The sequence below is a fragment of the Lacerta agilis genome, chromosome 12 (assembly GCF_009819535.1).
Source record: "Lacerta agilis isolate rLacAgi1 chromosome 12, rLacAgi1.pri, whole genome shotgun sequence".
Taxonomy (NCBI): Eukaryota; Metazoa; Chordata; class Lepidosauria; order Squamata; family Lacertidae; genus Lacerta; species Lacerta agilis.
In genome coordinates, this window is record NC_046323.1 from 47,883,114 (window position 1) to 47,893,604 (window position 10,491).

The following is a 10,491-nucleotide window of genomic DNA, read 5'->3' on the forward strand; positions in this document are numbered from 1 at the left end:
AAAATTCATTCTGACTCTTGTTAATACTAGAACCACATCCAATTAAATTCACAGTATACTTTATGAGTTACACATTTAAATAAGATTCTAACCTTTCACCCCGCCTTTCAATGTCATTGTCTCCTGAAATAAACCCATTTTAATAATAATAATAATGATAATCATCATCATCATCATCATCTACTGCTTGATAGGTATGTATAATGAACATTTTCTGGGTTGCTTAGATCAATCCATTTATTGACCCAGTGGTATCAGATTTCCAAATTCTAGCGATAAGTCAATTAATTTAGTTGATTAACTCTCACTCATAAAAGAAATTACATGTCATTTCAATCCTTAATTCAACCCCAAGGAACTGGAAATCAACAACACTATATTCAAAAGCAAATTATGATTGTCTTTCTTTTCCTCCATGAAAAAAAGAAGTTTTTACAGTTGGTGTTGTTGTTTTTTTAAGAAAATAAAGAATTCACCCCAGATGAATCTAAAAAGAGCTTTGGTTATCGAAAATGCGCCAAGATGCCAAAAGGTTCTTGGTGCTACACATCCCCTCTCCCTCTTGGGGAAAGGAGGGAAATTATAAACCACAAAAGAGACTTACATGTTTTTCCTGGCTTTCTAAATGAGGTCTCTAGGCTTTACTTAAGTCCAAATGGACACCAATTTCATCCCAGTGTCTCCCAACGATGAGAAAAATCCCATTCATTGTTGCTGCAACCCTTTTACCATTTTTTCTTTGAGCAATTTCTTCTCCACTGTGTCAGAGCTCAGTTTGAGAGAGAGAGAGTGAGAGTCATTTGTCTGTGGGGTGTGTGTTGAGAAAGGGAGGGAAGAGTGAGTGTTTGTTTAGATGCTGAAAGTGGCTAATGCAGTTTTGCATGTTCTCCTGGGGAAAACTGTAACCTGAGTAAGCAGAGTTGGGAAGGCTCCTCTTTGGCTCTTCCTTGGAGACATTACCATTTTAGACCTGCAGAGAGTGAGGCTCTTTTTTGATGGAGCTATACACCATCGCCTTGCACCAATGGATCTTTTTAAAACAGTTTATTTTAAAAGGATAGGCAAGCTCATTAGAAAGCATGCTTTTGGAATTTTTGAAATGTTTCAAAATTCTACACCCTGGATACAAGGGGATAAGCAATGAGCTTCAACACAGTTGGGCTCTTTGAGTCTCTCACCAGCTTCAGATTCCTGCACCATTCAACAAATCATTCCCAAAGCTCAGGGCAAATTAAACAGGTAACAAAAGAAAGTGAAGAAAGTCATGCAGGCATGCACAAGAGCCACACAAAAAAATCTCTTTATATCGCCCACCTACCATGTTAAATGAATTTAACAAAGCAAATTCACACTAGGTAATTCACAATATCTTGTACTGGACTCCCTTCCATTGGATGCAAGAAGAGGAAAGAAGACAGCGCGAGGTGTCAACGTTCAAGAAAAGGAGAACTGAAGATCAGAAAGATGATGTGCTTTAGAAAGTTTGTTCTTGCTAACTCCTTACATCTCCACTGTACTCTCTCCCCTAAAGAAAACTAAGCATGGCAGTGTGGACCATGGAACATCTAGCGGATAAGGGGAAAACACTCACCAGTTTTGCGAATTGGCCATTTGGCAAAGTTGAACAAAATTTCATAGCAAGTACACAGTAATCTGGGGATGTGAGGAATAGAAATCGGATAACAGAGACTTGGGATTCATTATTCAGGTCAGCAAACACTCAAGGAAGGATGGTTGGACTGGGATACTAAACTGCATCATCAACCACTTTAGATAAGACTCTAGCATCCCTGACTGGGCAAATGAATCTTCACCATCACTATGGATGGCACTTTATGGGATAATGTGGGTCTAAATTCTAATAATATGGGGTAAAGAGGAAAAATGAGAATGAAAATATTGAACTGGCTGCATTTGCTTAGGTTCATTGTGGTTGAAGATGAAGACCAGTCTCTTGGGGAGGGTCAATGGGGGCAGTTCCTCTGGGCACCATGCATGCATGGGGCCACCCCACTATCAATAATGATAAATGGTACTATGAAGAAATACTTCTGGATATATTTTTCACATTTGACTCCTGGCTTTCCAAAGAGGTGAGAGGTGCCCAAACTTGTCTCATCGTATTTTCATGACTGCCTTGTGAAGGAGGTGAAGCTGAGAGACAGTGGGTTATTCAAGGTTAGCCAGCTTCAAAGACTAGCAGAAATTTGAACTCAGTTTGCTCCCTTTCAAGGTGTAGTTCTAGCTACCCAAATTTTTAATCTGACTTCTGGGTGGCTACAGAAGAATGGTTCCAAGCAGTAACGTCCTACAGCAGAGGTCAGCAACCTTTTTTAGCCGTAGGCCTGTCCACTGTCCCTCAGACCATGTGGTGGGCCGGACTATGGGAAAAAATGAACGAATTCCTATGCCCCACAAATAACCCAGAAATGCATTTTAAATAAAAGCACATTCTATCCATGTAAAAACACGCTGATTCCTGGACCTTTCACGGGCCGGATTGAGAAGGTGATTGGGCCGGATCCAGCCCACAGGCCTTAGGTTGCCTACCCCTGTTCTACAGTGTGCCTGGACATAAGAAGCTTTCTTATCTGGGCCAGCCCTAATTAGGTGTAGGGGGAAGGTTTCTCGATACAGTTGTGTTTGTGGTGTAATGAAAAGGATAGTAAATTATTGGTTGCTTCACTTATGATTGTCATACATTTTGTGTCAGGAAGGGGAGAGGTACTTGTGGGATTTTCTGCCTTAGGTGTCAAAATAACTTGACTGGCCTTTGAATCTGTGCATCTATTCCATAATTTAGCTATGTCCTGTGTGTAAGATGTACTTCTTTTGTCTGTCCTGAATCCTTTATCATTCAGTTTCATCAGATGGCCCCAAGTTCTAGCATTATGAGAGAGGAAGATACACTTTTTCCTATCTAGTTTCTCTTCCACACCATTTTATACACCGTACCACTGTCACATCCCTTTACTAATCTTGTTTTCCTAAACTAGAAAGCTGCAAATGAACTCAAGCATTTTTCATTGCAGATTGTGTGTTAGATGACCAAGATCTCAGTTCTAGGCACATTGGTGGGGCTTGAGCCCACCAATCTAACTAATCTGAACATGTTTTTAGTAGGCAATTGCTGATTTGAACTGACCCCTGAAATTCTGGCAGTCTTAGGTTAAAGAATCCAGCCTGAAAGATTAACAACAGAATGAAGCATGTAGACTGATGCTGTTCTCATGAGTGCACAGCCAGCTTGCTATGGCTTATGTTGCTACCAGAAGAAGAGGTACTTCATGGGACTATTTTTGTCTGCATGTTTGGGAATTGAGACTTTGGAACTGAAGAAAACTGGCTGTTAATTGTTCCTGCATCCATACTTGGAAAGTGATTATAATCAGGTAATGACAAACTGGGCAATTGCCTGATGGTGCATTGATTGCATGATTGGCTGGATAATTATCTCTGCAAGTGTTTTTGACTTGAGGAAAAGGAACAATGAATATAGGACTTTGAATAAGGGACAGGTCTAAAGGCTTCTTCGGAGAAGTTCTCTGCGGATTTTTCACTCCTGCATAAAATTGGCTCCTCATTGGAATTATCCCACGAGTTTGCAGCTCAGTACAAAGATGGGAGAAAACTATGGTTCAGAGGGGTGTGTGGCTCAGCACTCTTTGGGTGACTCCTCCTCTAATTCAGTCCCTGCAGAAAAACACTACCCAGTGTTGCAAATGGGTAGCAACAATGCAGAGAACTTGATGACTGGATAGCCAATACAGTGGTACCTTGGGTTAAGAACTTAATTCGTTCTGAAGGTCCGTTCTTAACCTGAAACTGTTCTTAACCTGAAGCACCACTTTAGCTAATGGGGCCTCCCACTGCCGCTGTGCCACCAGAGCATGATTTCTGTTCTTATCCTGAAGCAAAGTTCTTAACCTAAAGAGTTATTTCTGGGTTAGCAGAGTCTGTAACCTGAAGCGTCTGTAACCTGAGGTACCACTGTATAGTGGTTAGATTTGGACTAGGGTAGCCCAGGTTGAAATCCCCAATCAAAAATGATGTAGTTACCTTCACAGGGCTGTTATTATAAGGTAAAATAGAACAATCCCTGTATGTTGTGCTGAGTTCTTTGGGAGGAAGAACAAGGTGCACGTGTAATAGTCAATGGAAGAAACATTAAGGGTCCCTCTATACATCCTTTTTATTATGCTTTCATGATTATTTGTGCTGTTGGTGCTATTAGGGTGCTAATATGTGATCCTACATTCAGGACTGTCTCGCCCATGAGGCAACGTGGGACGACCCCCTCAAACAGCAGAAGCCACAGAGGAAGCAGATCCCAATGTAGTTCTTTATTCTTCCCCTGTTCCCTGACGTAGATCTTCACTCACCCTTCCCTGGCAGAGAGGGGGGGGGGCACTTTGTGGTTTGCCTCAGGTGCCAAAACGTATTGGGCTGGCCCTGCCTGCATTCAATACTTGCAAAAGTTTCAGGGCAGTCATATTGCTTCATTAGCAATTGGTGCCAAGAGTTGGGTGGTGATGGGTTTTTTTTGGTCCTGCTTTTGTTGCACTCTAGTGCTGGGGTGCCCTGGCAATGTGCTCAATTAGATTTGCTTCTTTGTGATGTAACCATCCCCTCCATACTTCCAATTGATGCCAGATACTGGTATTCTTATGGGGGTTTTGTGTATGGAATTGAGTGAAGGTTTAGCACAGCAACCACAGTCTGAACAGAATAACTTTCAAAATGTAAAAATGAAGGTATGGTTGCATGGTGTCATATTGCAATGAGAGTATTGAAGAACCACAGTAATAAGGTGGCGAGCAGGAAAAACAACAACAACAACAACAACAACAACAACAACAGGCTGTATAGTTTTTCCAATTTACAATAATTTCCCAAAAGCCTTGCACATTTTCACAATTCACAAGTCAAACAGTGATAGAGCCAAGTGAGCCTCAGAGGCAGTGCATTCCACAATTGAGGTGCCACTGCCCAAAAAGTCCTGTCTTGCATGCTCTGTGCCAAATGTTAGATGGCAGAATTTACAGAGCAGGGAGTCCGCTGATGAAATGAGAGTACAAGTAGACACATATTGCAGGAGGCAATCTGGGTAAACCTGAGGAGCATATATCTGAGAACAGGGAAGTACAAATATTAATAATGCTGATCTTTGGAGAATGGAGATGAGCCAACTGTTGTCCTCCACCACTCCAACAAAAAGAGAGAGTAAGACATTTTGGGTTGAGTTTGCAGAATGCAGGAACAGAGAAATGACTCTAAAAGGCTAAGCAATCCCCTTTGGGGGTAGATATGGCACAGAGAGCAGCTTAAACGAAATGGACAAAGTAAATACTGAATGGATGGTAATGGACATTTGATAGAGGAATTAATTCTTAAACATGGGAAGCCTTTCAGTATTGTATATATGCTTACTGCTTGCAAAGAGCAATGCTCATTAAAACTAATGCACGGCTATTTACAGCAAAACCTGCACGAAGGAAGCTATGGAGTTCTATCAGAGATAAAGCCTTTCCAGATGTTTCTGAAAGTGCAGGGTTTCTCAAATGCAAACACAAGAAAAGTAAGAGCATAAGAAAAGGCCTTCTAGATCAGATCAAGGTGTTTATGGGGATCACACCAACAAGGCACAAAAGGCAACAGTCCTCTCCTGCTGCCAGATTGCAAAAATGACTTTGGGAAAAGATTGAAGACACATCTTCCTTAGCTTTGCTGCTGCCAGCTAATTAAGGGTTTGCTAAGCACTGGGGCATCCAAATTACATCTCTGCTATGTAATGTGTGGTGTGGACTATGTAGCAGTGCAGACAGAAGTTCCTGAGCTAAATTTCTTACATCCTTGGTTTAATTATAATGTCTGGGTTGTTCCTGAGATTATCTATGGCTCTCCTTTCAGCATGGTTTAGATTTTGTTGTAGGTGGTGTTTTCTGGTCACATCCGTTTGGATTCTGCGGCGGAAGCAATCAATGTACAGATCTAGTGTGGTATTGCGTCCATCAGGAGGGGTCCATATACAGTATAACAATTTATCAGGTTCTTCATCCAGTAAGGGAGTGGAGGATGGGGGTCCTATTTCCTCTCCAACGATGAGGAAGGTAAAGGAGAAACAATAACAGCAATAACCAATTGTACTGGTGTGGAATATTTTTTTTTTAAACAAAGCTAACTGGTTGGAAGTGACTTTCATCAGAAACTGACCAGCTACCTTCAGTAATAAACTCCCTAAAATAAGACACCTTATGAATTGTGGTACATATTTTGCTCTCCATTACCATCCGTTGAAAATAGTACCCTTCTTTATTCTGCTCAACTTGGTGATTTAATTGAATTGTGTTAAGAGCTCTGAGAATCAAAAATAAGAAAGCAATAATATCAAGCTGACTTGACAAAAAAGCAATCTGATTGCAAAAAAGGATAATAGATCTTAAATGGAAATTGTTCTTAGTATTACTAATGTACAGAAAGTGATTTGATCACATATTATTATTATTACCCCAATGAATTGATTTAGACACGCATTATGTTCATTCGCAGAAGTTTTTGTTGTTCAGTCATTCAGTCGTGTCCGACTCTTCGTGACCCCATGGACCAGAGCACACCAAGCACGCCTATCTTTCCCTGCCTCCCGCAGTTTGGCCACATCTGCATATAAACCATTTTAAGTGCAGGATAACAGGAACTCACTTTAAAGAGTAACAGGAAATGGCAAATACAAACACATGGTGAAATCATTTGGTTACAAAAGGAATGTTCAGCTCTTTAATGGCCTAATGCATGCTAAAATAGTGTGGGGTAATTTGCTCAACACCTACTTAAGCAGAAAGCAGCAATGAGGGATGAGTCTTTCCTTCTCTTAAAGAAGGAAAGCAATCTATTGCATGTCAGAAAAGCATCAGGGACCCTTTAGAGATACGGTAGGCAATGTGAGTGGCTGGGTGCAGATTAAAGAGAAGCATCAAGCAACCCTTTGAAGCATATTTCTAAAATCACATTTAAAATCATCAGGTGTCACTTAAAACATTTATATCCTGCCTCTCCTGCTCATTTGTGATGGTTTACGCCCCCCCCAAACCCGCAAAGAACAAAAGTACCACTGAAACAATGTGAGTTCAGAACAATCAAACATGCACCAATGAAATGCTCAGGTTACTGGAAAGGCTGTGGGAGAGGATCTTAGGATCTGGCTTGATTTTTTTGTGCAAATGGCTTCCAGGAGAGAAAGATGTGTTTCCTGTTCATACAGAAGCTAATTAATAATAATACAGTACTAGTAGTAGGGGAAGCAGGAGTTCAAAGAACAAGAGATCACATGAACATATGTGTGTAAAACAGGCCACAGCTATGATACATTGAAAGAGAGCTTCCAATTATTTTGTGTAAAACCGCCCATTGACACCTTCGCTGTACTTTTTTCAGTGCCTGCTAAAAACATTTTTGTTTAGGCAAGCCTATCCAGATATGTTGAATGCTGACATTTCAACCTGCTTTTTAGTGTATCATTGATTTGAATTTTGGGGGGAAAGTTTTAGATAGCTTTTTAAACTTTTTTTACTGGTAATTTCATTGCTTAGTTCTTTTTCTAAACTGCTTTGAGTTTGTTTGTTTTTTACAATTAAGTGCTACATAAATGCGATGAAATAAATTAAAAGGGCAGGGGGAAGGCAGATGTTCTATGCCTGTGCCAAAATGGGAGTCCCGTTTTCAATAAATGGTTTAGAAACACACACACCCCTTTCTCCCCTTTGAGTAATCTTTCAGGGAAGGGCAGAAACAAATGTTCAGCTCATTTCTGTGCAGCACAATCCTCTTGGCAAGAGATGGAGAGATGGGGAAAAGGACTACATTCTGCATATTGCTTCTGATTGCCTCCTTTAAAGTAGACATTGTATCCATAGTGTAATATTATGCATGATCTCCGCATCCACTCTAAAGTAGGCAAGCCACAGTAAAGTGCCCGGCCTGAACCCATCCCCCTCATTTGGCAAATGTTTTGCCAAGAAGAGAAGATGGGTTAGGGATTTTGTGGCAAAAGAGAGATTTTATTTTTCAAAAAGAGACCACTTTTCAAACAAAACTTTCCACTCTGAAAAAAGTGTTGGTTCACTAGGCTGGTGCAGGCTGGCATAAAATATTGTCAAGATGTATCTCCCAGCCTGACTCCTGGGTACGTTTAAAAGGCACAGGCAACATGGATTGATGCCATAGCATCAAGGGGGGGGGGGGCTTCTGGGATCTCACTCCACTTAAGCCCAAGGCATTGCACACAATGTTACAAACACAAGTTGCAACAAGTTAGTGAGTCAAACAGGGGTTACTCATAAGGAAATGGGGGGAATGGCAGACCTTGGGGTTTCAGATTTTAGTGGCACCCTGTGCAATGCCAAAATTCGGCACCACCACCCCTCTCCCCGCTTCTCGCGCTCCATTCTAAATGGAATTCTGGCACCGAGGGCCTTCTCAGTGGTGGCGCCCACCCTGTGGAACGCCTTCCCATCATATGTCAAGGGGGAAAAAGCAACTATCTGACATTTAGAAGACATCTGAAGGCAGTCCTGTTTAGGGAAGTTTTTAATGTTTTACTCTGTTTTTAGTCTGTTGGAAACCACCCAGAGTGGCTGGGGAAACCCAGCCGGATGGGCGGGATAGAAATAATAAATTATTATTATTATATTATGGGCACCCAGTGAGACCAAACTGGTCGCACAACCCTAAATCCACCTCTGTGGTGGGGAGCTTATCTTTAAGAAGGGCAGATAGTGCTTGGCTGATGGCATCTTAAGATAAACTAGAAAGTATACTTGGGGGGAAGAGGGAGAGCAATAAATAATAAAATTCCATCTCTAATTGCTGCATTTAGCTGTAGCTGAATAACAATCTTCACAATGAATAATCCCTGTCATAAACCATAGTATGAGTTATGGTAAAGTTCCCTGTATATTTTATTAATCACGTGCTGCAAATTTCATTAGCTCTTCAAGGGTCTGCGGCCCTTTGAGTTTTGATAAAGACAGGCACAAGTAACTAATATGGCATCTTTATATAAAATAATTGATGCCATTTCCTAGAGAGGCGTTATGAAGAATAAATGCCTTTCGAATGCACAATGCACGCTCTTCTACAAGATTCCTCCTTCTCGCTACACAACTTTGAAGAATTAACCATTTTACACTCTTGATCTAAACTCTAAAGAAAGGTATCTTAGAAACCAAGGAAGATAATGCAAGGTTGTTTCCCCAGGACTTGTATCCCTGATCTGCCTGCCCACATGGTTTCAGGTTTCCTAATATTATAGTGGGATATGAAGGCAGTCGTTTTTTCTTGACTACAGTTTTCCTGCTTCAAATCATCCAGAAGCACCTTCCTGCTCACCACACATGCCCCATGAAACGAATTGTCAGACTGCCATGACATACATTTACAGATAACATGCTGTTTGGGGTACAGATGACCATAACTAAAGAAAGGAATTTAGCAGGTTGCACTCGTGGATCAGGGCCTGCTTTTAGAAGGCTGTAACTAGCATTAAATTCCACCCTGTATAGTGCATTAGAAGGGTAGAATGTAAATTCTTAGATAGACAGACAGACTAGCTTTGGAAGGTGTGAATTATGGATTTCCTGTGTCACATGTAGATGCTATAGGCCAGGAAGTTCTCAGTTCATAACTTATCCATGAACTCTACTATGTTTACTAGTTATCCCCTCTTTCCACCGAAATTTTGGTACTATGGAACCAGCAAATAATTTTCAACCTTTTGTCAACTACATTTCCCAGGATTCATTGAGAGAAGCAATTAAAATGCAAGTGATAATAAAATTTGCATAATTTTGTAGTGAAGATATGTCTTATTTTTTAAATGATGGGTGTAGCTAGTGCAGGATGGAAGTAGGGACATTTGCCTCTTGGGGACTTTTCAAGTTTAATAAATAAATGCAGAGACCACTACCAAAATCAGCAGTGGAGCAAAAAGTTTCACAAATCATTTCAGCAATTGGGAAATTGTGGGGTGTGCTGCGCACTAAAAGTTTTTAATGTTTTAAAATATTAGAAGATACTGCCACCTAAAGGTGTTTTGACTGTTGTGCAGCTGTCACTTTTTACAACATATTTCACACCAAGTGCTCAACAACCACTTTTGCAAGGTGGAAAAAAGCATATGGCCACATATAGCAGGTCTGGAGCATCCCAAAGTCCATGGAAGGGTCGGTGGGGACTGTGCTTTGAAAACTGTTGCGATTCAGACACAGAAGTGATCCAGGCAGTGTCTACTTGCTGGTGGAGAAAGATCAGAGTTGGAGTATTTTGCTTCATTTTGCTTCCAAAACCAGTGCAGTTAGTTAATAAGGGACTTCGGAAGTAAATGAAGGACATGAACATGCTGTAAGAGGGAGCCACTCTATGGATGTCATTTTCCCCAGGCAATAGACTTTTCCCCACTGTCAGGACTTGCCAGCTGATACAACAGCAAAGCTCAGG

General features: G+C 41.0%; 1 protein-coding gene across 1 annotated transcript in view; it reads right to left on the reverse strand.

Annotated features, from left to right (window-relative positions):
* LOC117056001 (sodium channel protein type 5 subunit alpha-like) overlaps window positions 1–795 on the reverse strand; it is a 48,260-nt gene extending 47,465 nt beyond the window's left edge. The window contains exon 1 of the mRNA XM_033165985.1: window positions 605–795. The gene's annotated coding sequence lies outside the window, so the exon portion shown is untranslated. The remainder of the gene's footprint in view (window positions 1–604) is intronic.
* Window positions 796–10,491: the final 9,696 nt, after the last annotated feature.